At 51.9% G+C, this 27,253-nt stretch overlaps 1 protein-coding gene across 3 annotated transcripts in view; it reads right to left on the reverse strand.

Moving 5' to 3' along the window:
- The window catches only part of RBFOX3 (RNA binding fox-1 homolog 3), a 439,266-nt gene that overhangs the window by 193,532 nt on the left and 218,481 nt on the right, over positions 1 to 27,253 (reverse strand). For all 3 annotated transcript variants that reach the window (XM_070389210.1, XM_070389212.1, XM_070389213.1), the window contains exon 3: positions 7,073 to 7,180. The gene's annotated coding sequence lies outside the window, so the exon portion shown is untranslated. The remainder of the gene's footprint in view (positions 1 to 7,072; positions 7,181 to 27,253) is intronic.

Below are 27,253 nucleotides of genomic sequence, written 5' to 3' on the forward strand. Positions count from 1 at the left end.
AGTCAATTTAGTTTCTCTCACCCCAAGACAGAGGAATAGAAATGCACAGAGCAGCAGGGGTCACAACGGCCAAAAGGTGGGAACGCCAGTGTCCAAAGATGGATGAATGGATAAATACGATGTGGATAAACACAGTGGAATCCTAGTCTTACAAAGGAAGGAAATTCTGGCAATGCTACAACATGGTTGAACCTTGAGCACATTATGCTCAGTGAAGGAAGCCAGACACAAAAGGTCAGATAAGGTATGACTCCACATATGTGAGGTCCCTAGAACAATCAAATTGATAGAGGCAAAAATGGCGGGCACCAGGGTCAGGGGAATCCAAGTTAGTGTTTAACAGGAACGGCGTTTCAGTTGTGAGAGATGAGAAAGTTCTGGAGGTGGATGGTGATGATGGTCGCACAAGAATGAGAATGTGCTTAATGCCACTGAACTGCTCACATAAAAGTGCTTAAAATGGTACATCTGGCCCTGTGTATTTTACAGCAATTAAAAAATAAAATTTAAAAATATTTGCATACCCACTGAACTCTCACCATGCACTAAGCACCGTCCTGGTTCCATCATATACAGTAAACACCACTTTAATCCTGTCAACAGTCCTTCAGGAAAGATGTTATCAACCCATTTTAAAGACAAGAAACTGAGGTATAGATTGTTCACTTTCTAAGATGGTTAATTTTATGTTATGTGAATTTCAATCCAATATACTCTTTAGAAATGCATATATAGAATACGTCCAAGAAACTGAGGTATAGAGATTGCTCACTTTCTAAGGTGGTTAATTTCATGTTATGTGAATTTTAATCCAATATACTCCTTAGAAATGCATATATAGAATACGTTCATATCCATATATTTGGGGCCTCCCAGGTAACTCAGTGGTAAGAATCTGTGGGTTTCAATCCTGGGGTTGGGAAGATCCCCTGGAGAAGGAAATGGCTACCTACTCCAGTATTTTTGCCTGGGAAATCCCATGGACAGAGGAGCCTGGCGGGCTACAGTCCATGAGGTCATAAAAGAGTCAGATATGACTCAGTGACTAAACAACAACAATTCATATTATTATATATATATATATATATATTCTGAAATTGAATACAAATGTCCCAGAAATCTGTTTACTGATGGTTCATTTGGTATATGAATAAACACACAGCTGCCCCCTGTGGGCACCATTCTTGCACGGCCTGGCCTTGCCCTCCTCTGAATGGTCTGGAGCAAGCTGTGGGCCTGGGTGGAGGGTGAGTAACTAGAGCTAGACTTGTCAGGGCAAAGATGTTCTTAGGGCAGCTTATAGCATCACTTCACGGATGGTGACACCACCACGGGACCCGCCCCCGCCCCCTGCTAAGCCTGTGGACACTAGCCCGCAGGCTGGGGATTTGGGGTTTTCAAACCTGGTTTTATTAAAAGTCCCTAAACAGTTTCTCTTCGGAGGCTTATCTGTCTCATTAAATAATAAGTCACATGGGCTGGGAGCACTGACGAGACTCACCTCATCAATATCCACTTTCCTTTATCTTTTAGAGCGAAATGATAGTTTATTCCTAGTAATGGTTGCTGGGCACAGACCACCTGATAAATAGATGTGATTAAAAATGAACTAAATTAACATCGCCTTTCAGCTGACAATGGGATAAAGCTGCCAGATGCCGTGTGTATGTGCGTGGGTCCATGTGCGTGAGTGTACATGTGTGTGAGGGCACACGTGTATGTGTACATGAGTAAATGCGTGTGTCATGTGTATGCATTCATGTGCACTGCTAGTGTGTGGACACGCCTGCACACACATTCTGTGGACCTGGGAAGGACATCCATGAAGGAAGGGACATGGACGGGGATCCAGACCCATCACCCTCTGTGCAGGCAGGTGTGAATTGGGAGTTGATATGTTGTAACTTCAGTGACCCTAGGGAAGTCCATTTCTCAAAGATGGTCTTTGGAGGGTATATTTGCAGAGGTCTTGATAATGTGAACGATCATCTCCTAATTCTTGTTTGGAAAATTAATCTTCTGCTTTCTTAAAATGTGGTGCAGTGTTTTGGACATAGGATCAGTGGTTAGTGCCTGTTTTAGTCTTTATAAATCTATCTGAGGGGCTTCCCATGTGACGCTAGTGGTAAAGAACCTGCCTGCCAAAGCAGGAAACGTACGAAATGCAGGTTTGATCCCTGGCTTGGGAAGATCCCCTGGAGGAGGGCATGGCAATCCACTCCAGTATTCTTGCCTGGAGAATCACGGACAGAGAAGCCTGGTGGGCTGCAGTCCATAGGGTCTATCAGACATGACTGAAGCAACTTAGCATGCACACATGCAAACCTACCAGAGGGGATTGGCTAAGGAAATTATGGTACTTCTATGCAGTGAAGTAATATTCAATCATTAAAAACAAGGTAAATATCTGCCTAGAAATAAGTTCCTGAAAATACTGTTAAGCAACAGCAAAACCCCAAGTTACAAAGCAACGCCTATGGGTGAAATATACTGGCAAACTCATACATGTAGAAAACTCTGGAAGATGACAAGACACTGAGGTGTTGACAGCAGTTGCTTCTGATAGTCAGATTATGGGTGTGTGCTCGTCTTTCATTTTTCCTGCCTGCATTTTCTACAACGATCATCTGTCACTTATGTAATAATGAAAAGGTACTAAGAGATGGTTTTAATTTGAAAAGGGAGGTGTAAAAAAAGGGATCCCGTTGAAGGTCTTTAGACCCTGCCAGCCCCAGGGGAGGAAGGTGAAAGGGCTTCTGGGAGACAAGCAGCGGGCACGCACTCTTGGCTCTGACTTTGAGCATCTTCCAGGGTGTTGGTGGCTCGTGGGCTGCAGCCACAAGGTCACCCTGAAAGCCAGAGTCGTCTCCTCAGAGTGAGATGTACTCACACCCACTCATGTCTGTGGGAGAACCATATCCCTCATTCTCATTTGGCTCCTGCCTCATACCGCTTCTCTTGACGGATCCCACACTCATCCCTCAGACACTGAAGAAGCTCCCTGGCTTGGTGACCAGGTGTCAGCCCAACATGGCCACTCTCTCCCCACCCTGGGGGCCTGAGGCACCATCAGGGCAGGAGGCGCTGTTCCAGTGTTTGGTTTTTGACCAGCGTCAAACCTGCCCCCCTCCTCACTCCCCTCTATCAGGCCCACTGCTCCATGGCCCAGGGGCTCAGTTCAGTCGCTCAGTCGTGTCCAACTCTTTGCGACCTCATGGACTGCAGCATGCCAGGCTTCCCTGTCCATTACCAACTCCTGAAGTTTACTCAAACTCATGTCCATTGAGTTGGTGATGACATCCAACCATCTCACCCTCTGTCGTCCCCTTCTTCTTCTGCCTTCAGTCTTTCCCAGCATCAGGATCTTTCCCAATGAGTCAGTTCTTTGGATCAGGTGGCCAAAGTATTGGAGTTTCAGCTTCAGCATCAATCCTTCCAATGAATATTCAGGACTGATTTCCTTTAGGATGGACTGGTTGGATCTCCTTGCAGTCCAAGGGACTCTCAAGAGTCTTCTCCAACACCAGAGTTCAAAAGCATCAATTCTTTGGCGTTCAACTTTCTTTACGGTCCAACTCTCACATCCATACACGAGTTCCCGAAAACAAGGCAGACAAAGCACACTCAGACCACTCATCTCCAGGAGCACACAGACCTCTGTGAAATTACTTCACACCTCCGCCCTTCCGGTCGTAGTGGGAGGACCAGCGGGACAGGACTGCTAGTCACTGAAGGCAGTACTTTTACTCAGTGCAACAGTGATGCCATCCCTCAAAGGTCCTGGGCGGGAAACAAGAGAGCTGTCTCTGCACGTGGCTGAGGGTCCTGGTGTAAGTCAGCGGCCTTTCAGAGACCGGTCTCCCTCTTGGTCATAAAAGGAGGGAGACAGACAAGAAGCTCCCCAGCTCTCCCCCACACTGCTCAGACATTCTATGATGCTCTATGGGTGTCAAGATACAACGTGCATGACATTCTTTCACAGCAGCTGGACCACAGCAATGCCCTATTTCTACTTCCTTCATATTCCAGGATTAGGAATAGAATTTTGAGAAAAAAAATCCTCGCCAGCATGGAGTGTCTCTACCACACACACACCCCCAATGTCACCCCTCAACCCCATAAAAGGCCTTCAGAGTTGACTCCAAACCAAGGACACAGCAAACTCCAGTAACAATGTCCTCACTCAGCTCCTTATACCCTGGGGCTCCTACCCCTGGGACTCCACTCTGTCCTGTACAACCCCCTGCTGGAGGAGGCCAGTTTGTGGCCAAGATGCCCACAGCCAGGCGGGCATGTTTGCCTTCCAAGACAGTTCATGGACAAACCACTTCCACCTGGCACATGTTGATCAAGGGATCAGAAGACCCAGAAGACACGAGTCCCTGTGGCAGCCCTTCACTTCCTAGCCCCGCAAGGTCCTCATGCACAATGGGGAAGGGGGGGACAGTTCTGATGGGGCTGGGTGAGGCTCAACCATGGTAGCAAATGTCACCACTGCAGAGTCACGAGACTTATCCGCGCGATGTTCTGAACTGGCCTCTCAGGAGAGGTGGAGAGGCCCTATCCTCGATGTCTCTTAACTAGGCATTGTGGGCTGCAGAGCTGGGGATGGTGACAAGGAGGCCTGGCCCACCCGTGCTGTGATGTCCATCATGGGGGACCAGCAGTTTGCTCTGTCTCTGATTTATTATTTTTTTCCTTCTTGCTGCTGCTGCTGTTAAGTCGCTTCAGTCGTGTCTGACTCTGTGTGACCCCATAGATGGCAGCCCACCAGGCTCCCCCATCCCTGGGATTCTCCAGGCAAGAACACTGGAGTGGGTTGCCATTTCCTTCTCCAACGCATGAAAGTGAAAAGTGAAAGTTCACTTTTTCCTTCTTGGTGACCCCCAAACAGAAACAGATGAGAGACTATAAAAAATGCCGTGAAGTGATCAGAAAAGCCAAGGAGATGCAGAGCAACTCTGAGAGGGATGTTCTCTGGTTATAGAAAGATGAGCTTTCTGTACTACTGGAAGGCCCGTGCCCTTGTCTGCCAGTTCTGGACAGAACATAATTGAAACAGGCTGGGTGGCCACTCCTCCAGAAGGCCCCTGAACTGCCAGAGGGAGGAAGCATTTGGAAAAGATGCCTGTCAGCTCTTTCTGCTTCTTCCTGGCCCACCTCCCTCCCACTTGGGCTGTGTGGGCTGGGCAAACAGCACCAGAGGTGGCACAGCTCTGAGCTAGACAAACTCCTGAAAGGGCAGGGAGCCTCCTCTGGGCCGTTTTTCAGACTTTAATTCCACTGAGTGAAACTTCAAAAGGCTTTCCACTTGCTCAGTCCAAATTTCCTCTTTGCCTTGGGCGAACACTGCCCTCCAAGGAGAAGGGCCAGCATCATCAGGAGGCCTGCTGTAGATGCCAGCATCGGGCTGGGCGCTTCCGCTGCACAGAAGCAGCAACACCCATGGGATGGCTTCCTTACCGACTGGTGAAACCCAGAAGGAGTTGAACAACAGGGCCCAAAGCTTCCCAAGGCAGCGGGCCATTGTGGCCACACACCCAGCTGTGAGTCTAGGCTGTGCCATAAAGAAGCTGGTGGCGTTGACCTCCCTGAACCCTGCGCCCTGACCTGAAGGAGGACAAATTCTAAGAACGTCTCCCACGGCACCATATTGAGAATAAACAAGGCAGGGACTAACCCGTCCCCAGCCCCAGGCCCTCAGCAGTGTTAGCTGATAATCCCCAGTCCAGAATGCTGAGGCCAGCACGCCCCTGATGCTCTTGAATTTCAGCTGAGAGCAGACCCCGGGGACGTCTGTCCTTGGAGAGCTTCCCTGGGTCCTCCCCACTCTGTTCCCCAGGCATCCTTTCTCTCTCTACAGCTGTTTCTAACTCAGTCTGAACTGTTCTTGCTTTGGCCCCCAGGAGTGGAAGACAAGGTCAAGAGGGAGGCATCTTGCCCAGTGACCATCCTGAGGGTCTCTCTTCTATGCACAGATGAGTAGGCATAGAAGGTCAGGAGCAAAATGCTGGGGAGAAGGGGAGGCAGGAAAGCCCAGGATGTCCTCTCCCTTTGCCTCCTCCCAGGGGCACAGAGGCCACACCCAAGTCCCTCTTGTGCCCCACAGGGTGGTGGCCTTGCCCACCAAGGCCTCCTCTGTTCCAGCTCCATGGAAACCTGGGAGCGCTTCTCCACATTGGTCCCCAGACCCGCCAGCCTAGGCCCTGGGCCTCTGCGGTGGAGGAGACCAGGGTGAAGGGAACCTCACGCCCTGTCCGGGTTCGGCAGCCAGGCTCCCGGAGAGTCTGGGAGACAGTTTGGCCCCAGGCCCTCTTGAGAGAGTTTTCTTTTATATTTATTAACCCACTTTCTCTCCTGGCCCTTCGGAGCAATGAGGAAACCTCAGCCAAGGCTATTAATAGGCCGAAGCCGTCCCTGGGGAGGACAGTGAGCTCAGACCCACAGCACAGGTGCCAAGCATAATGAAGGTTCCTGAGCTGCCTAAATATAGGCTGCGGCCGCGTCGGGGTGCTGAGCACGGCCTGCCTGTGGCCGCCCAGCCCCGCTCCCTGCTGCCACCTGAGCCAGACCAGGCCCTGCCGAGGCAGGACCTGCCGTCACCCACACATCCACCCCGGGTCAGACCTGGTGGGAGCCGCTGGGGAAGTAGGGAGGGGTCGGCAAAAATGACAAGCAGTATGAATGACGCCTGTAAACAGAGAGTTTAATGAAAAAGGCAGTGAGGGAATTTATGGGCAACCCAAGGATCATTAAAATTATTTATCTACTTACCTCCCTTGCTGGCTGATCAGTCTATTAATTATCATACATGCGCTGATTTGCATTTCAGTGAGAGGGTGGGGTGAGGCCAGGTGAAAAACACAGAGGGGCCCAGGAGCCAAGTGGTGGGGACAGGTGTGGACCCTCCTCTCTGCTGACCATGGCTCCCCGACCGATACCCCTCCAGGCCACATTGCGACACGGCTGTGCCCCATCCCCCCGCCCCAGCCCCACCCCTGGGCCTCTGAGATGCCCTGGGTCTGAGGACCAGGTCAGTGGAGCAGAATTTGTGCTGAAAGGGGGCACGCACCTGTTTGCAGACGGGCAGCTCCCAGGACAGGGTCCCAGCCAGAGGGGCCTGCAGACCAGCTCGAGGGAAACGTGTGCGGAGTCTTCCTCAGGCAGCTCTGACTTAGTGCTGGGTTGAAAAGAGAAAACATGAGAACAAAACCATTTCCATCTCTGAATATCTGAAGTGCATCAGACAAACGCTCTCCCGCGCTCTTGATTAAAAATATCACAGGACAGAGTGTCATGGGAACCGCATCCTTTGAACACTGCGACTGGAAAACATTAGGCTGGGGGGAGTTATAATGAGGCGTCCCCGCTTACCCCTTCACAACGGCAGCCGCTCCCAGCTCTGCTCCCCTGCAGTGAGACTTGGACCGGTCCCTGGGATGCCAGGGGATGGGCCAGCAGGCCAAGGGGTCCAGCTGGCCGTGGCCAGACTGATGCTGGGAGGGTCTGTGTCACCCATTCCCAACTCAGGCCCCAACTCTTCACTCAGGTCAACAGAGTCAGGTTAGGGGGTAAATCATCAGCATCACCCCATTACCACTGTGGTTCCCCAGCACCAGCTTAGATTCCAGGGGGGTGGGGCTGACCGGGGACTCTGCCTGGGGCTGACCTTGCAGTTAATGTACACACTGAAACTCTCTCATCACAACCAGCCGTGGAAGCCAATGCCTTAAAACAAATCTCCTTTCTTCCTTCCCTCCTTCCTTTCTTTCCTTCCTTCCTTTCTTCCATCTCTCTTCTTTTCTTTCTATCTCTACATGAGATCTACCCTCCTTCTATAGCTACAGGATGTATCTTCGCCTAGCTGTAGATAGATACACACACGCATGTGTAGGCAGATACCTACACAGATGCATAGATAGATAGTATTGATTCCATTTCTCTGGAGAACTCTGTCTGATTCAGAGCATCTAGCTTGCATGCACTCCAAGAGATCAACCCTATCCACTAACAGCACCAGAAATGCCACTGTCCCACCCCCTGCTCCGCCCAGCACGCAGTCCCCACTCCCAGGGAAGGAGCTGTGCCCCAGCAATGGTACTAAAGCAGGAGGGAGGAGGAGGCAGCGAGGACCTAGTCGTCTGTTTGAGAACGAGCTGGGAATGACCTGGCCCTCCAGAGTCTCCGATGTGACGCCCCAGCCCCTGCTTCTATCAAGGCCTAAAAACCCACCCCTGCCATCAGAGCCAGGCTCCCTGCATTTGCAGGACAGTCGTCTCCAGGCCCCCTCCCCTGTGCCCCCACTCAGCTGCCCCCTCTTCCCCTGCCTGCCGATGGCTTCTCAATTCTGATGATGTATCAATAACTGCAAAGCAAAATGCCACAGTTAGCAGCGCTACTGTACTGTAACTAATCGCTTTTGGAATCAATTCTCAGGGTTGAGTGTGTGCAGCGAGGTGGGGCTGAGTCCCCGAGGCCGCTGCAGCCCCCAGGAATTAGGCACACCAGGAAAAGTTCCAAGGGACAAAGAAGCGGGGTGGGAAAGGAAGCAAGGAAGGAGACCAAGAAGAGAGCAGATTTTTTAAAAGACTAATACAGAGAACGAGGGGCAGCAAGTTGTGTCCCGACTCAAGGCCGGGCAAGGACACAGAGGGTGGCAGGACCTTTCCTGGGATGGGGACACCCCTGACCCCCCAGTCTCAAGCAGCCTGCAAGTCTCGGACCTGGAAGCTCCTCCAAGCGTATGCGGACCTCAGGGTTCTCTGGGGCTCACGTACTTAAAAGATTATGTTGGCTTAATAAACTGTGTTGCTGCCGCTGCCAGGTTATTCTCGGGCAAACACAGGAGAGGACTGGGGGAGAGCTCAGTGGCCACTCCCACCTACCCAGGAAGGGAAGAGGGGACAGGAGTTCAGTACAGAGGCCTAGGGAGGGCAGTGCCTCTGATCATACTCTCGGAGCCTTCTTCCTGCTGTAATGCATGAACCCCTCCAGAGATTCTAGAGGGAAACTGAGGCACAGAACCCTCAAACACCCCCTCGCCCCTACCAAGGTGCAGATTGGAGGCCCAGGGAACATGGTGCCTGGCTTGTGATGGCCACACTGTCCTCACTCTTGCTACAGTGGCCTCTGGAAGGCTTGGTTTCCCCACCTGCTATGTGGACTCCTTAATAACTGCCCTCTTGCACAGCCCTGACTCCGCCTGCTCCAAGCAGGATCATCAAAGGAGGTGGGACAGGCAGAGCCACACCACAGGGGCTAGTTTAGGAAAGTGCCAGAGAGGGGACAGGGGCCCCTGTGTGCCTTCCAAGCACGAAAGCCAGGACGAAGCGTTAGTGGGTCCAGTGCCTTGGGGTCCATGCGTTACCCACTTGTTCTTTAGCCACTCCACCCTGCTCCTGTTTACCTCACCGCTTCCCACCCCAGATCACCCAAATCCCTAGGACGGAGCCCCAGGGACTCAGGCCAGAGCTGGGCTGTCTGGGGGTGGAAGGGGCAGAAAGCCCCAGGCAGGTAGATAAGTGGGGGCAGGGGGAGGGGCTGATGGAAAAATGGAAAAGGTCCAGTGGCACCTTCAGGGCAGAGAAGGAGGGCATGGCATCCAGTCTCTTCCTGCAGAGAAAGTGCCAAGGCCAGGCCTGAGATCGGCTATTTGCTTCACTTGCCCAGAGACTGCTTCCATCGGTGATCCCTGGGGGCCCCTGTGGCTTCAGCATCTCTCCCAGAGAACAGCGGGAGGCTTGAGACCACCACACGCCCCCTAGACCAGGGGACACCCCTGCCAATTCTCCCACCTCCTCTGGAAGCCACCCTGCGGCCAAAGGCAAACATCTCCAGACCTCTGTTCACCCTTCCCTGCATCTCTATCCCTCTCCTGGGATTGCTTTGAGGGTCCCAGGGTCTGTGGTCCAGACTGGCAGGGCCTGAGGGCTCAGCAAACAGACAACTTAGAGGGCAGGGAGGAGTCAGGGCCCTACACAGGCTGCTTGGCATTTTGGCCAGGGAGCTCAGAGGTCGTGATCACTCCTGAGGTGGGGTGCAGGCCCTGGGGGCCTAACAGGGAGTCGAGACATTTGCGAATGGTTTTCTTAATTTTTTAAAAACAAGTAGAACCATTTCAGGTCTTGCCCTAAATCTTTCCGGGGAACAGACTGCTTTCCCAAGTGGGAGAGTAGAGGATGGATTAACCCACAGTTCCCCAGGAGTAGGCAGAGTCCCAGGCCTGCTGGTAAACAGAGGAAAAGTGAAGTCGCTCAGTCGTGAAGTCGCTCAGTCGTGTCCAACTCTTTGCAACCCCATGGACTGTAGCCTACTAGGCTCCTCCATCCATGGGATTTTCCAGGCAAGAATACTGGAGTGGGTTTCCATTTCCTTCTCCAGGAGATCTTTCCAACCCAGGGTTTGAACCCGGGTTTCCCACATTGTAGGCAGACGTTTTACTGTCTGAGCCACCAAGGAAGTCTCAGACAGAGGAAAGGTGTGCAAGAATCAGGGGATTTAGAGTAAAGCAAGCTGCCACTTCTCAGCTCTCATGTGGACAAAAGTAGACACGCTTGGCAATCTCAGTGAGGATAGACGAGACAGCTGGTGGAGCATGGGCGGGTCCAGACAGTTGGAGAGCTGTGGGCAGGATCTGGAACATTCTAAGACCAGCCACTCACAACCAGGTATCATCTCCAGGGCCAGAGGAGATGAGCCCAGAGAAATCTGTCGCAACAGCAATACCATTGCTGTTGGTTCTGGACAACCAGAGTGTTCGTCAAGGACAGAGTAGGTGAAGACAAAGCCGTAGATTCCTAAGACAGATTTCTCCACAATAGACAAAAGGAACGGATCAGAAATGCACAAAGGAGCTGCAAAAACACAAAGCCAAAAGAAGCAAGTTGCAGAAAGAGGTCACGTATGTGCACTTTAAGAAGTGGGAGAACTATGGTCTGTTTGTTGTTCATGGTTATATGTGTGCAAGTGTGTTTTCTTTTCTTTTTTTTATTTTTTAATTTTTTAAATTTTATTTTATTTTTAAACTTTACAATATTGTATTAGTTTTGCCAAATATCGAAATGAATCCGCCACAGGTATACCTGTGTTTCCCATCCTGAACCCTCCTCCCTCTTCCCTCCCCATACCCTCCCTCTGGGTCGTCCCAGTGCACCAGGCCCAAGCATCCAGTATCGTGCATCGAACCTGGACTGGCGACTCGTTTCATACATGATATTATACATGTTTCAATGCTATTCTCCCAAATCTCCCCACCCTCTCCCTCTCCCACAGAGTCCATAAGACTGATCTATACATCAGTGTCTCTTTTGCTGTCTCGTACACAGGGTTATTGTTACCATCTTTCTAAATTCCATATATATGTGTTAGTATATTGGTGTTTTTCTTTCTGGCTTACTTCACTCTGTATAATAGGTTCCAGTTTCATCCATCTCATTAGAACTGATGTATTCTTTTTAATGGCTGAGTAATACTCCATTGTATATATGTACCACAGCTTTCTTATCCTTTCATCTGCTGATGGGCATCTAGGTTGCTTCCATGTCCTGGCTATTATAAACAGTGCTGCGATGAACATTGGGGTACACGTGTCTCTTTCCCTTCTGGTTTCCTCAGTGTGTATGCCCAGCAGTGGGATTGCTGGATCGTGTGTTTTCGAGGGACAAAATGATGGACACCAAGTTGATGCTCAGAGCTGCCTCTGGGTGTTGGGTGGGGGGGTTGAGGCTGGGGGTGCAGAGGGGACTTGTCCTCCATCTCTAAAGCTTTTTTTTTTTTTAAACAACGCGCTATAACTGTTAATCATTGTTAATTGCAGTAGAGAAACATAGATATTTATTATATTTTACCTTAATTGTCGTTAAGTCTCCAAAAATTTTCTGAGATAAGCATGGTTAGATTAGAAGCCCCTTGAGGAAGAGAGAGACCCGGATGACATGTGTACAGTCCCTCAGCAGTAGCAGAGTGTTTTACACCCTCAGTGGCTCAGCGGAAATCCATGGCCCAGGTGGATGAACAGATGAATGACATATGTGACAGTGGCTTCAGAAGAGTCAGATCTGCCCTTTCCACTCTCCCTCCACTTAAAGGACAATAAACTAGTCCAGAACTGTCTCTTCTACTGTCCACTGAGATTTTCTTTAGAAACCACCAGCCTAAGCAGAAACTGTTGCATTCCAAACGAGGGTCCTGGGTGTGGGGACGATCAGTCTCCAGATGTTCTGGAGACTAGACCATCTGTGTTTCCAATAACTCGGGTTCTCACATTTTTCTCCCCCCTAAAATGCAAGGGGAGGACACAGAGCCTGGGGGACTCAGCGACTGTCCTCTGAGCTGAGTTTCCCCACAGTGGGACAAGCACCACAAGACCCCAACTGCTCAGAGGGCTTCTTTGCTCCCTGGCAAGCAAAGATCTTCATGCAGACAAGGAACCCAGAGCCACACAAGAGGGGTCAGCAGGGTGGCTGTTCTATTATGAGGGGCCGAGTCCTGGGAGCTTTCTGGCAGGTCTGCTCCACAGGCAGAAATCCATCCAGGGCAATTTACCCTGAGAACTGCCATCCTTTATCCACTGGGCTGCACAGGCACACTTGTCCGGGTCCTCCAGTGTGGACCGGGCTTTGAGTGTGCCACGGTGGGCAGACGTGCCCCTGGCTCTGGCTCTGATCTTATACACGGTTCCACTTTCTGTGTTACAAGCTAATAAAAGCTGCATGATCAAATTCCAGGTCATTACTTAAGGAAAGGGACCCCTCTGTGGTCGCCAGCCACAGTTTTGAACCAATTAAAATAAGCCCGGCGTTTCTGCGGGCTGCCGCCGTGCCCACCGCCCTGGAGGTCTCGGAGGGCCCATGCCTGCCATGAGCAAGATGCACAAAATGTTAATGGAGACGCTTAAATGCCATGTCGAGGGGATTCTGGTAAATAAGGCCACATGGAAAAGGCTGGGGGAGAAGTCTCCTGAGCTAACCCTGGAGGAAACTTCAATAAAAACGAGATTGGATTGAAAACAATTCACTCTGTTGGCTGGCAGAGCTGGGAGGGGTCTTCGGGGGAGGGAAGCTATTTTATTTCCCATTAGTTCCCCTTTGCACCTTATGTGCCCCCTGCTGCCAACACCAGAATCTGCCAGGGTGACAGCGCCCACTGAGTTGGCTGGGAGAATTGGAATCGGGGTGTCATTTGCCAGCACAGGCACAGACAAGCAGGCAGTGGTTTAGTGAAGGTGGAGACCGGAGGGCCTGGAACAGAGCTGCAAGGGCGGGGGCGTCTTGGGGCTGAGAAGGTGGAAGGGTTTTGCTGAGGACTCGGTTGTGGGGAGTTGGGGGGCAGGCACACTGTCTGGCAGCTGCTCTGAGTTCTGTTGGGTCCTGTTTCAGGTAGATCAGATGTCACCCACGAGACAAATGAGTAAGCTTCCAGAGAACACTGCCCCGCATCTGGGTCAGCAGGTAGATGGGGCCTGGTGAGCAGTCCAAGTGGACACTGTTCAGTGTAATGTCCACTGTTCAGTGGACAGTCAGCATAAACTCAGGGTCAGCCCCGAGTTGGGGGGTGGGCAACCCCACTGGGCTGAAACTTTGATTGTTGCCCTTGCTCCCAGCCAAGACTGTCTATCGCTCAGAGTTCTGCCTGAGGCAATTGAAGGACCCCCCAAAACAAAAAAATAAAAAGAAGTCACCAGGCCCAAACAGAGACTCGAGGAATCTGGGCTAGGTGAGCTGGGCAAAGCAGCCTGGTGCCCTTCCTCACTCAGCCCCCACCCCCAAGGCCACCAGAGCCTCCCCTGCATGCCTGCTTCTGTCAGTCACATTTTACAGCCGGAGTGAAAAACCTTGTCCCAGCTAGGGCTGCAGATTTAGCAAGTTAAATTACTGGGGCGGTTGGGGGGAGATTAATCCCTAAGTCCGGTCGACTCTTGCAATCCTACGGACAATAGCTCAACAGGCTCCTCTGTCCGTGGGATTCTCCAGGCAAGGATACTGGAGTCGGTTGCCATTTCCTTCTCCATAAATTACTGGATGACTAGTTAAATTTTAACTTTCAGGTAAACAATAAATAATGTGTTTGGCTTTTTTTAGTATAAGTACGTATCATGCAATATTTGGGACACACTCATACTACCAATTATTCATTGTTTATCTGAAGTTAGAATTTAACCAGGTGCCCTGTATTTTTACCTGGCAACCCTAGCTTCCAGCTGTCTGACTGCCCAGCCTAAATACACAAACATACACACACACTCACGTACATATACACACAAGCATGCACACACAGGTACACCCTTCAAAGAAAAGAAAGGAGCTAACACTTTACAAGGAGCAAACTGCCTGACTGGTGTTTCCCCTCTGTTTGCTCCTGAGCCCTCCTCCCATTCCCCACCCCCCAACAGCTGCCCCATAACTCAGACAAAGAGGCCGGGACACTGGGATTGTCACTTGTCCAAGGCTGCACGGTCAGCATGCAGCCTGGCTGAAATTGCAGACCCAGGTCATTCGCATTCCAAAGTCTGCGCTCTTTCCACAAAACCAGACCCAATGCATCAAACTTTAGATGTTTATCTCCAAACAAAATGGCCATAAGGAAGTTGCTATTGATTCTGCAGTCAAGTCAATGCACAGTATTTGAGGCCTTGGCTCAGCTCACGCCAAACTCGGAACAAAGATGCCATTACAGTCCAGGGAGGCCCCTGCTGGGGAGCTCACTCAGGACAGGGGTGTCGGTGAGCACACGTGACTTCCATTCAGAGGGCTGGTGGTTTGGGTCCACCTGGAGAACTCCACTGGCAATCAAGGTTGGAGCAAATATGGAAAGCAACACTGGTGTGTGTGGAAGGGCATTCTAGAAAAGAGAATCTCTCCGCTGGAACCAAAAAGGGGACAAAATTTGTGCCTTCTTGGGTTGAAAAGATAGACCTGAGATTGTTTGCAAATTGGCAAGGTGTCCCTGAGCCCTCAACTTCTCCTTAACAACTAGTTGCTTCCCGGATAACCAGTACATTGTTTAGAACCTTGCTATGTGGTTAGAATTGCAATCTTTAATTAAAAAAAATAATCACAATCTTTGATGAGGCCAAGGTGAGTCATGGGTGGGGCATTCTTGTCATCCATCTGGGCCACTGTATTGGCAGGGAAAGAGATTGGAAGTGACTGACAAGTCTTGCCCTTTACATCAGCAAGACAGTTACCACACCACACACTAACTCCCAAGTCTTAATCACTTGGTTTCATAATGACTTTTCTGAGAATGAAAGTTAAGCTTTACCACTTTGTTGTATCTAGAAATAACTGCCCCCGGCCCGTCCTCCTTTGAAAACAGTCACTTCATGGATTGGAAAAACCTCCAGCACATTGTTAGTAAATCTTCCTCCCGTGAACTGTCTGCCTGCTGTCAGCAAGTTTTATGAGAGACAGAAGCTCCTGAGAGTTGTCAGGAGCTTGCAAGGACTAATTTTTGTCATGAGTGAAATAAAAGTATTCTGGACCTAAAGATTGGGATGGTTCAGGTGTTATTTGCTAACCCAGTGGCCAGGAAGAAAAACAGCATGGGGTTGAGGAGACCACAAGGAAGAGGAGGAGACCATCATGGATCATCCAAAACTCTAACCCAGAGGACACCACCAATCACATGTTAAAATCCAGAAAACAAAACTGCAAGGCCAAACGAGCTGAGGAGGTCTGCTTCATGAAAAGTACAGCCAACGCCTCCAGCTCTTGCTTCCACAGTCAGCACCACCGCACCTCCCATCTTCCTTTCTCAATAGTGCAGTCAAGAGGCAGTCAAAGTACTAACATCGTGATGTTTTCATTATTTGCCTGATGGGGTTTTGTTGGAAAATTGTGTGCCTAGTGTTGCATCTTGAGACTTTCTTTGTAAGGAAGGAAGATGTGGGGAGGTAGGGGGAGGAAGCTGATGCTGGATTGCTGGATTTCGGCTCTTCCGGAGACAGCCCCCTGCAAGGAGCTGGTTTAATTATAGGCAGGTTGTTGTTTTTTTTACATGACCTACTTCCCAGATGGTTTTCCCCGTGTTTCTTTAATGCCACGAAGTTTTGACATATTGGAGCCAGGAAGGAAGAGCAGTCAGACCTGCATCACCCAAAAAAGGAGGGAACCTGGGGGCTTGACGGTGGGCCTCAGAAGAAAGGAAGAAACGAAACAGGTAAGAGGCTGAGAGTGAGAGAGGTGGGAGAGGGAGAGAGAGCAGGGAGACTCTTGCTGGCCACTTGGGAGATACTGGGTGACCTCCCTGTACAAACCCTCTGGCTGGCCCAAGCAGCCATTACCCAGGAGGCCTCAGCCCGGTTTCCGGGTGCAAAGCTCAAGATCGGCTCACTGGAGGGCCCTGGGCAAATTGCTGCTGAGGGCACCCTGGGCTGGCTCGTATGTCCTGTGGTGCGGGACCACGTGGGTGGCCTGTGGCTCCTGAGGTGTGGACACCTTTCCAGAAGGCTGTGGTGGGTTTGCTGTCTGACAGCTATGACTGTGGCCTCTGGAGGGAGAGGGCTGGGAATCACTCCCCACAGAGTCCCTCTTGGTGCTGACTGTGACCCCAAGCCCCAGGACAAGAAGGTTCTGCAGACAGCCCACCACCAGGGCCAGCAGCAGACTTAGGGCCCCTAGTGCCCTGGCTGTCCAGCAGGACCCCAGATCTTCCTGCTTGGAGAACAGATTTGACGATGCTTGTTCTGTCGTTCTCCTGCCTTGAGGCAGGGACCCTCTTTGACCGTCCACGTCAAGAGAACTGGTACAATTTTTAAATGCTTCCTGGTAAGGCGTTCCCCATGCTCTCTCTCCCTTGGCAAACCAACCCCACTGCCAGAGAAAATCCTTCCTCTGATGTATCCCAGATCCTGCGGGAGGAGCCCTGAGAGTACTCCCCACCTCCTTCCCTGGGTGCGTTTGGAGAACAGCTGCTTGCTGCCCGCTGCTGAGTTGCCAATAGAGCCTTCAACATAGAAACACTGCACTTCACAGCTGTGAGCTCTGCCTGACTGCTCTGTGCATATCTGTCTTTCCCCCTAAAATCCTGGAGCAGGATTGCTACTGTTTGCAGCAGGCACGGCTCTGAGGAGCCGCCCTACTTCTCTGTATCACAGCCTGGCTCTCGCCAGCACTAATAGGTAAGCGGGAAATGGATTCCTCATGCCCCTGGGGAGCCACCTTCTTGGCACATTCAGAGAGTTTGGCACGTTCTGCCAGGAGCCTCCATTACAGCAGCTTCAGGTCCTAGAGGTAACAGGAGGCACTGGGGGAGGCCACCACAGGGGCACTGGGGTCCCTGGAGAGGAAGCCTCCACACACCACCACTGCCGATACCCACATGCCATGAAACACCACGTATCAATTTGATTCATGGCCTTTGTGTTTCAGATTCAGACGGGCTGAAAAAGACAGCTGGGCTTAAAACCTATTGTGCTCAAATGAGGAGTTGGAGCTCAGGGCACAGAGGGACGCTGTCATCTTCTAAGGGTGGATTCCCACCTACAAAGATCCGGGGACCCCGGGGACCCACCTGTGTCCTCCTTGTATAAAATGCCAACTCCACAACACCAGGGAAGGAAACCAAACACATGGCCAAGGCACTCTCTTGCTGTTGAAGCAGGTCTTGGGGAGGCAACAGCCGCTGAGCTCAGGGCCCCTGTCTCCTCTGGACCTTGCCCCGACACACCTCCTCAGCTGAGCTGGGACACAAAGCGACTTTAAGTCATGGCAAAGAAACCCCCAGGTCTGTTTTCCATGAAGAGCAAGTGAATTAGTTCTCATCAGAAATGTATCGTGGCCCCTGGGCTCATGGAGAAGACACATCAGACAGAGGGAGGGAGAGACAGAGATGAGAAGGAAAAACAGGGATGAGTGTTTACCAGGCACAGGGAGACTGAGAAATGGAGACTAGAGGATGCCAAAAGGCTTTAGGAATCTGCATTCTAATGCAGGAGCTAGCACGAACCTTTGTGATCTGCTCTCAAATCTGCATGCGTGTCTATTATTAACTTTAAAAATGCAAGAGTTGACACAGAACAATGTTGGGGTAAGGAAAAAAGAGGTGGGTGCAAGTAGAGAGATACCAGGGCATACGCTGTCAGGGTGGGATTCATGATGTGTCTCAGAAGGAGTGATAAATACGGGGGGCGGGAGTAGAGAGGGCACCCCAACCAAGAAAGAGAGCAAGAGCGGTTCTACAGAGCGCCTGCCATGGAACTAAGGCCAGCAGGTTATGGTCTCACTGAGACTGTAACACTGAAGGGCTGGCAGAACATGCCAAGCCACTCAATGAGTTGGCCCAGGCAGTGTGCCCAGGCACAGTTCCCAGCACAGAGCCTGGCACCTAGCAAGCTCTTAATAAAAGTTAGTTTGCTTCCCCACGTGGAGCAGACCCAACCAGGGGCAGTGGAGCGGAGGGAAGAGCTAAGGACCTGGCTCCTAAATGAAACTTGTTTTCCTGGGAATGATGAAACCCATGTCACATAGGATCCAAAGGCAACAGCAGGTGAACGAGACGCCCAAGGGTTGGGATGGAAAGGGAAGGAGCCCAGACAGCCAGTCACCAAGACGAACATTCCTAAGCAGGTTCACGGTCTCAAAGCCCCACCTGCACCTGTGGAGCCCCAGCTACACCACACATCTGGAGAGAGAATACCCAGGGTTGTCTTTGGGTCCACAGAGGGGGTCTGGGATGCTTCATAAGTTAATGCACAGTGCTGTGATTCCAAAGTCCTGTGCCTGGAAGACCGCTTCCCAGCTCTAGCAATTGCAAAGCACTCAGGGAAGGATATGAGATTGGCTGGCACGGGGTGTGGACAATCGGCCCCATGCTTACTTGTCACAGCCATTAGTTTGAAAGTAAGAAACATAGTGGATGTGGAGCTTGGGCAAAGCTGCCAGGCACCCTAAACCACAGTGCTGTAGGTGCCAAACAGGGACTCCTATCATTCTGATCCCATTGTCATTGGGACTGGAAAGAAAGTGTGTAAAAGACACAGAGAATTGGTGTGTAACGATATAAGATCTGCTGTTGTTGTCCATGATATCCAGATCTTGGTAAGAGAAACACTGGGCCAGGACTTCTCACAGAGGCTCCAGGGGCATGGAGAGTTGGTTCCAGGAGCCCTCATCTCTTACTACTGGTGTTAAGTCATTGCTGCAGCACAGACAAGGGGCAGTCCCTCTCCCACCATCCCTGTAGACCACAGGAAGCCTGCCCTGGGGTGGAGAATAGAAACTGGTTACTAGGCGTCAACCGTATCAGGAATTGAGGTTTTAAGCCCCTTTCCTAGTCCAGCGTGTTGGGTGGTAGTGAGGGCAGTGCATTTAGCCAAGAAAAGATGCTGCACTGGCGGCTGCAAAGCCACCAACAGACACTGGTACCCTGTGGCTGCACCTGCCTGCCGCCTGGACCCCGCTCCAAGCCTCCCTGTCCTGGGCGCTCACACCTCATTGTCTTCTTGCTCTCAATGCTGCCAGGATTGCAGAGGAGGCAGTGCCACAACTCAGCGCTCTTCCACCCCAGCCAGAGACGACTGCTTGCTGAGAGCTGGTGAGAGCGGCGTGTTCTGCCCATGGCCGCTGGTGCGTGGAGCGATCCACCAACGTGAGCCCAAGCCAGGCTTCATTAGTGCACAGATGCACACAGCGAAGGGAGACCAATTGTTTGGACCTCGTGCTGTCAAGCTGGCGGGGCAGGATGAGAACTCAGGATCTTGCATTTCTAGGCTATCTGCAAATCTTCAGGTGGCCACTTCTAAAAGTAACGGAATCACTCAAGTGCCTCTGTGGGAGCTGCGAAGAGGAAGCCCACTTCTTGCTGAGCCCCTCACGGGGGGAGAGGGGGATGCCGCCTGCTTCGGTGACAATAGCTGGCCCCTCCGTGGCATCCTTCTGCCTGCCACATCATCTAAGCATGCAGGTCAGGTCTGGGGACTGATGGGTAGGGGGGCATTCCTGTCCCCTCTCTGGACATCCTTTCAGGGGGCTCGGAGTCGCTGGCTATGGGTGTTTGGTGGCTGTCATGCCCAGGAGGGAGCACAGAGAAGCAATTCTGCCATGAGCTGGTGGTGGCTCTGGACAGGCTGCCTTTGGTGGAGGAGCAGAGTGATGGACTTCAGCTTTCAGGGAATGTGCTGCTCTCCAGGGGGCACCCAGGGGCACAAGGAAACCTCAGAGGGGAACTCCATTTCTGAGGGTTGGTGAGGAGGTGCAGCCAGTGCCAGGCACTCCCCTTGGCAACTCCCCCCTCCCTCTTGAGAGAAAGGCCTGTGGCTCACCTCCCACCTTCTGGGGGCAGCCCCTCTGGTGGTGGGCAGGTAGTTGATGCTACAGGTATCTGGCCCATGTCCCCAGCACTGTTCCCTGAAAGCCTCCCCCAGCCTAGAGTTCAGAGGATCTGGTTCCTGGGTTGGGGGAGAGAGGCCCTTGGAGGGGGGGGGGGCGTGGAGAGGGGAGCGCAGGCAGTCTGCTCACACAGCTCTAAGGCACCACCTGGCAGAGTGGGCCGGCACCTGTAGGAGGCAGACGCTCATTCATCACCCTCGCAGCCCAGCTCTGGCTCCTCAGCCTCTGGGTGGGGAGACAGGAGAGGGAAGGGGTGGACAGCTCTGAAATGCTGCCCTCAGCCCAGGGCAGGGTCATGGTTCCAGGGACTGTCCTGTGTGTGTGTGCAGAGGACAAGCCTTATAATGAAGGCTCCGGGCACGGTAGGACACGCAGCTGACATGTTTAGCACCCTGGGCACAACAGCTCTTTGTAGACAACAATGAAGCCTTTCAGGAATGCCAAGTCCTGAGCTGATCCCCACCCCAGGCAACGGGCAATGGCACTTCTGCTCATTTCCTGTTGTGCGAGCCCAGCCAGGGGAGGAGCAGGCAGGAGACACTGAACAAGGACTAGCCATAGGTGAGCTGCTCGCCCCTGGTCCTCCCCAGGGGAGACAGAGTAGTGGGCTCATTTCTGGGAGCCCCACAGGAGGGGCTGGGCAGCCTGTTGGGTTGGGCTTTCCTGGGCCCATCTGCAGTAGGAATGTGGAGAACAGCTTGAGCCATCTCATCAAGAGATACAGCTTTAACTTCAGAGGGACTTGTCAGTGAGCCCAGTAAGATTTCAGAGAACTTACTTATCCCTAAATGTCAACTGCCCAGTCACTTACATTTCCCCCAACAGAACGGCCCCTTGACCTCAGTCCTTCACTCATCATTGTGATGGGGGCAGAAGGAGCTCCTTAGAAAGGTCAGTCAAGACCAACCCCTTCTCAGGATGTGAACATCTGCAGTCCCTCTACCATGAAAATAAAATTTAAACATAAATGAAAAGAACAACAGAAATGTAAGTACAGCTGCAGAGGCTTCTTTGCCTCCCTGCTCTGAGCTCCAACCTCTTGGATATTTATTGTTCATTCTCCCCTAAATCATTCCTGACCGCTTGCACTCCATCACGGGGAGAGGCTGTGCGGAGCTGCAGTTCCGTTTAGCTTGCAGAAAAAGGAGCCTCCTAGGAAAAACCCACCCGGGAGCTGTCGGTGCTGAACTCCGACGTGATGGACGATTATGGACCATCTGCACTTTCAGAGGGGGATAGATTTATGAGCGGGAGAGACAGCTAGAAGAGTGTCCATTACTATAACTCACTGCCCTCTTCAGAGATATTCTAATCAGGCATCTTCTCCTCCTGCTGAAAAGCCCAGGTTAAGAACTGGCAAGAGGTGAGATCAATTACATATTTCTGGGGTGCTTTCTTCCCAGAACAAGGCTGTCAAAGGTGCTGGGGACAAGGGTATCAGGGTGTCAGGGTGGGAGCCACTGGTGGATGGACCCTTTGCCTGGCAAGGCAGGTTTCTGGTCACGTTTCCCAGGGTTCCCTTTCTCACCTTGGCTCCTGATTTCTTGCAACTGGTGTTGAGAAGATAGAAGAATCCAGTATGTCTCTTCTTTCTCAGCCCCTGCATGGACCTACTTGAGATTTTCTGACCACCAGGAATCATGCAGAGGGTGCAGCAAAGATCTGGATCTTCCTGGTAGGCTGTGTGGTTTGATATTTATGTGCACAGGGAAAGGAAGGGAGTATGGTCAGGTCCTGAGCTGGATGCCTTCTGTACATTGATTCACAGGAACCTTATTCCTGCTTTACAGGTGAGAGAACTACAGTCCGTGGTGGTGTGTGACAGGGCCTCTGGCCCAGGTCTATCTGGTCCTCCCCAGCCTGCTGCCTAAAGGCCCAGACGACAAGGCAGAGATGTACAGGGAACTTCTCACTGGCCTCTAAGGCTGACCCCCCACCCAGAGCCCCTCCATCAGGACAGCCCCTGACTCGTCTCCAGTGGGCTCCCACCCCCTCAGAGGGCCCTGTAGTGAGGAAGTGAACTGACCACCCTGGGCCCCAGCTCCCAAGAAAAAACCCCTACACACAGACAAACAGCCCCTTAATTTCTACTTCAGAGTTCACTTCTTTCCACTTCAGAATTCACAGAGCATTTTGACACTTGCCTAATCTGGCCACAGCCTTTGTATTAGATAAAACAGATATTTTTAATCCTCATTTTCAAGGTGAAGCAGTTAAGGGGCTTCCCTGAGGCCAACCAGCAGTCGAGCCAGAATCAAGCCCTCATCTCCTGGCTCTGTGTCTGGGGCCTTTCTGGCCTCTGCCTGCCTGCCTGCCTTCCCAGGAGGCTGCCCTGAGCACAGCCACCCTTGGGAATTGCCTCCCTTGAGGATCTGCCCTCTTCTAGGCTCTCCTTGTCTAAATTTGAATCTTGTCTCCCTGATTCCACCCGCTTTGGGGTAGGTTGAAATCACCCGGCTCATTGGCAGAGCCTTTGAGAACTCACCTGGGTGCAGGCTCTGAGACTCTAATCAAAGACCCTGCATATCGGGAAGTGCCCCCTCCTGCCAGGACCCTGCCATTCATTCTCTGAGAGGGTGAGCCAGGGACCCTTGCGATGATGTACAGCTCAGCAGTAGGACCAGCTCTCGAGAGTCCTGGAGTCAGGTCTTAACTGGGACAAGATTGGGCTGTGGCTGAAAACAGCAGAAGTTCAGCTTGTTCTTCTGTGGCTTTTATTTATTTCTATTTATCTTAAACACACACACACACACACACACAAAACACAGAGCTACAATTCTACCTGCTCCAGCCTGGGAGCTCACCTATGACCTTTTCACCTGGAAAAAGCCTTCTGTTCTTGACAAGCCCCCTCATCTCAGTCACTCATTTTTCCCACCACTCAGTTGACCATGCACACATGGAGGGCAGGACCCTATCTCGCACTGGGCAGTCGGAAAAGCATTCTGCAGGAGGTTGAATGTGCACTGACCTGGATCTTTTAGAGGGCCTAGAAGGTGGTCAGGTGAGGAAGGAGGGTGGGAGGGCTCTGTATTGTGGAGGCAAGGTGGGCAGCAAGTGCAGCACGCCATCCACGTGTGTGTGGAGCAAAGAGAGGATGAGGTCGGATTGGTGAGCAGGGCAAGCACCCCTTTTTAATATAAAACCTTATAGGCCTGTTGCCCTAGGAGATGGCTGTTCTCTGCAGAGCACTTGGGGCACTGGGCTGCCCCCGTGCAGGCCACCCTGTCCATCACAGCAGATCTGATGGAGGGCCTGTCTCTGGACCAGTGTGTCCAATAGATGGTGCCATCACAAAGATGCTCTGTGGCTGAAAGGTGGCCAGTGTGCCTGAGGACCTGAATTTTAAACTATTTTATTTAAATTCATTTACTTTTAAGTGGCCACTGTTTTAACTAGCTTGGCTCTGGAGGTGAACTGCCCAGACAGCCTCAGGGTCTCACGCTGCCTGACCTCACTGACCGCTGGTTGAGAGCAGCTGTGGCCGAGACCCTCATGTTCTAAAAGCTTTGTTGTGAAGCCTGAGCCATGGGAGGGGGCGTGTATCGCTTTCCAGCCTGAGACATTTTGCTTCACCTGTGAAAACAGCATCCACTTGATGAATGGCCAGTGACTGCACTTTGTGAAATTAAATTCTTGGCTTGGACAGAGCAGCATGGGGATAACCATGGCTGCCCCCGCAACAGGGACAGGGCAGCAGGGCACTAGGCAGCAAAGGGCTCAGAATCCTGGCCCTGGCAGCTGCCACATGAGGGCAAGGCAGGCAGATAGCTACATCAGCAGGTGCCCCAGGCATTGGCTGGAGAGGAGCAGGAAAGAAATCAAGAATGCTCGTGTAGGAAAGGAGCTATACAGCAGGGAGGGATGGGACTCACATCACCCATCGTAACCCAGACTCTGGACCCTGGCGCACTGTCACCCCCAGGAAAGTGTCTCTCCAGGGCACATTCACACAGGTCTGACCTTCCCACTCCTCCTGCCTCAGACACAGGAGAATTTATGCGCCCCTGTTATTTCTAGCCCAGCTCTGCTCTCCATGGAAACCAATTCCCCTCCTGCTTCATTATTATTATTATTATCTTCATTAACGCTTGATAGAATGCAGTGTCCATTATGGCCATCCTGGGAACTCCTATAAAGTGCCATTTCCCCAAACCCATCCTCCACCTCAGCCAAACTGCAGGTGATCCGTCCTCGGCTGTGGGGCGGAGGGGGGCAGCGGGAGTTGGGGTGATGAGAGTGCCTCATCCTTTATGCCTCTTCTCACACAGTAAAAATTCCTACCAGTGATATATGGTGACACCGTAAACTCAGATCACCTCTGAGAACTTGCTTCATTACCACCCCCACTATATAGTCTGGCAGTTACTCTAAACCCGGCCTCCTCTCCTCCTTCTCCCTGCAGGGAGGTTTGCAGACCCCATGGGGGTCTAAAGAGTGGCCTCTGGTCCCTGACTCTCACTCACAAAGCCTGGAGGCCAGAGTCCACCGCGGCCCAAAGGCCGTCCTCCGGGTGAATCTCTGGGAGATGCAGAGAATCCGAACGAACATTCGAGTGCCCTGCCCACTTGTGCGCCAGATTCGCGCCTCGCTCATCCCAGAAGCCTCCATGTATGCCGTCCCACCCCTGTTCCTTTTTACCTGAACCCCCTTGAAAGAACTGGCAAGTATGTTACTTGTGATGTCTCTGCACACCCCCCAAGTTGGAGCCAGAGGACCACCCCCACCACACCTGTGCCCACTCAGAGAGTTGTGGCCTCTGACCCTCCTCTCCATTTGCAGTAAAGGAGTTAGGTTGTTCTGGAAAATGGGCCATCAGATGAACCTCAGAAACTCTGTGTGTGTGTGCATGCATGTTCTCACATGTGTATGTGTGTGTTCACTGCCCACCTAAGGTCAGCTCCACCTTGGGATGGACCAATGCCTTCTCTTTCTCCCATCTCACCCCTACCCTCAGTACCCAATAGAGGGGCCAAGTGCTTGACTCTTACTTAGACTAAAGTAATGAGTTTATTTAGGGTGTCAGGCTGGTTTTGCTGCTGGGCTGGGGCCTTTGCCCTTGCCCTGGACAGTTCTGGAATTGCCCGGAGGCCACCTGGAAGTCCCCTTGGCTCTGCCCAGTTTTCCCCACATAGACCCCAACTGTCATCACCAAAACCCCCTCTGTGCACAGAGATGCCCGCCTGCCGTGGTTTCCTTTGAACTCTGCAGAATCTTGGGTTGTCCCCATAGATTCTTTAAATAGACAGGGCAGGGGGGTGGTGGGTGATTTCAGGGGATGTTCAGGTTCGATGCCCTTCTCCATCTTTCATAGGTGGGATTTTCAGGGTGGAAGGAGGAGTTGGGCATCTCCCCAATCCTCTGACTCTCACCAGTTCTGAAAGGGAAAACCCAGCCCACAACGAGGTGGCTACCATGCAGTTTTGGCTCATGAAGTCGGGTGGTAGGTTTGTGGCCAGGGAGTCTTCTCTGGATCTGAAGGTCCTGTGGTGCCCCCTGCCCACTGTGGCCCCTCTCTGAGCCCGTTGCTCACAGTTGGGACTGTCACTGGCCACCTTGTCTTGTTCTCACTCATGCTATCTCTTGGGTCACTGTGTTATTTCAGTCTAGTTTTTTCTTTTTTTTTCATGAGTGTGTGCCTTGCCTCATAAACTAACCTGTCCGTTTATACTTAAGAAAATGTTTTAAAATGTTTTTAAATCTCACATCTGTAGCCCCCAGGCCCTAAATCTCTATTTCTGAATATCTACAGGGAGTGTCCACTCAATGGCCTCTTGACCCTCATCCCAGGGGACGTAACTTATCCTGTGCAAGAGCTGCGTGCAGAGTCGCTGTTTCTGGCACGTGGGCTTCCATTCACCTCCCTTCCGGGTTCAGCTTCAGTCTTTTCTGTGCATTTTTACTTTTCTCTTCAATTTCATCGCCTTCCAATCAGACCCTGGTTCCTACAGTGGCCCTGTCTCTGCCCACACCATTATGTCCCCACCACCACGCATCAGCAAGCTCTCCCTGCCCCAGAGCCTGGAGGGCTTCACTGCTTGAGGTCAGAAAGTGGGTTTCTCACCTCCCCCATCAGCCACTGCAAATGTCTCCCCCATTCTTTTCCTCCTGCCTGCAGCTTGGGGTTTCACCATGCACCCATGTCCAGCTTATGGCTGGACATCTTCACAAACTGCAGACTCCCAATCTCCAAAGAGATCAGAAGCTCCCAGAAGACAGGCTTTCTGAACTGAGTTCAGGCTGTGGTCTGTCTGCCATTCCCGTGGTTTTCTGTGTCTACCTGCTGGAGACTATACAGGTTTTAGCTGAGGTCCTTCATGGGCATTGCAGAAAAGATCACAGAATCCCATTTCACTTCAACTGTAGTTCCTAATGCCCATGTGAGGCAGGAGGGTCCAGACAATAGTACAAAGAGTCCCGAGGTGCTCCTGGGTTTGTCCTCCCCAGCCTGGCCTGCTCCCCACCCCGTAGAGACACCCACCCCTTGACGAACAGACACTCCCTGCTGTCTCATACTATTGTGTGTTCAGTTCTGTCTCAGGTCTGAGCAGTCGAGTGCCCAGACTGGGTAGTAGGCTTCATGAGGGGCTCCCCACTCACGGACAGCTCCTCAAGGCTTGGGCAAGTCAGCTCTGACCCCTGGCCCCAGAGGGCGAGGGAGTGGATGGTCACTCAAAGTCAGAGCAAGGGAGAACCGGCACCCTCAGTGGCCTGTCCCTGCCACGCTTCACCAGCCCCCTGAGCCACCTCCTCGTCCTCAACCGCTGCCATCTAGGTTTGAATTCTGTCTCCAAATTGGAAATCACTCCAGCCATTCAGGACTGGAATTGGAGCCCTAGCAGGGGAAGGAGCCATTTGTAGCTCTTATTTTTTTATGCTGCTGAGCAAAGCAGGGATCAGACTAAGCACAGCTGTCAGGAGGTGTT

The sequence above is a fragment of the Bos mutus genome, chromosome 19 (assembly GCF_027580195.1).
Source record: "Bos mutus isolate GX-2022 chromosome 19, NWIPB_WYAK_1.1, whole genome shotgun sequence".
Classification (NCBI taxonomy): domain Eukaryota; kingdom Metazoa; phylum Chordata; class Mammalia; order Artiodactyla; family Bovidae; genus Bos; species Bos mutus.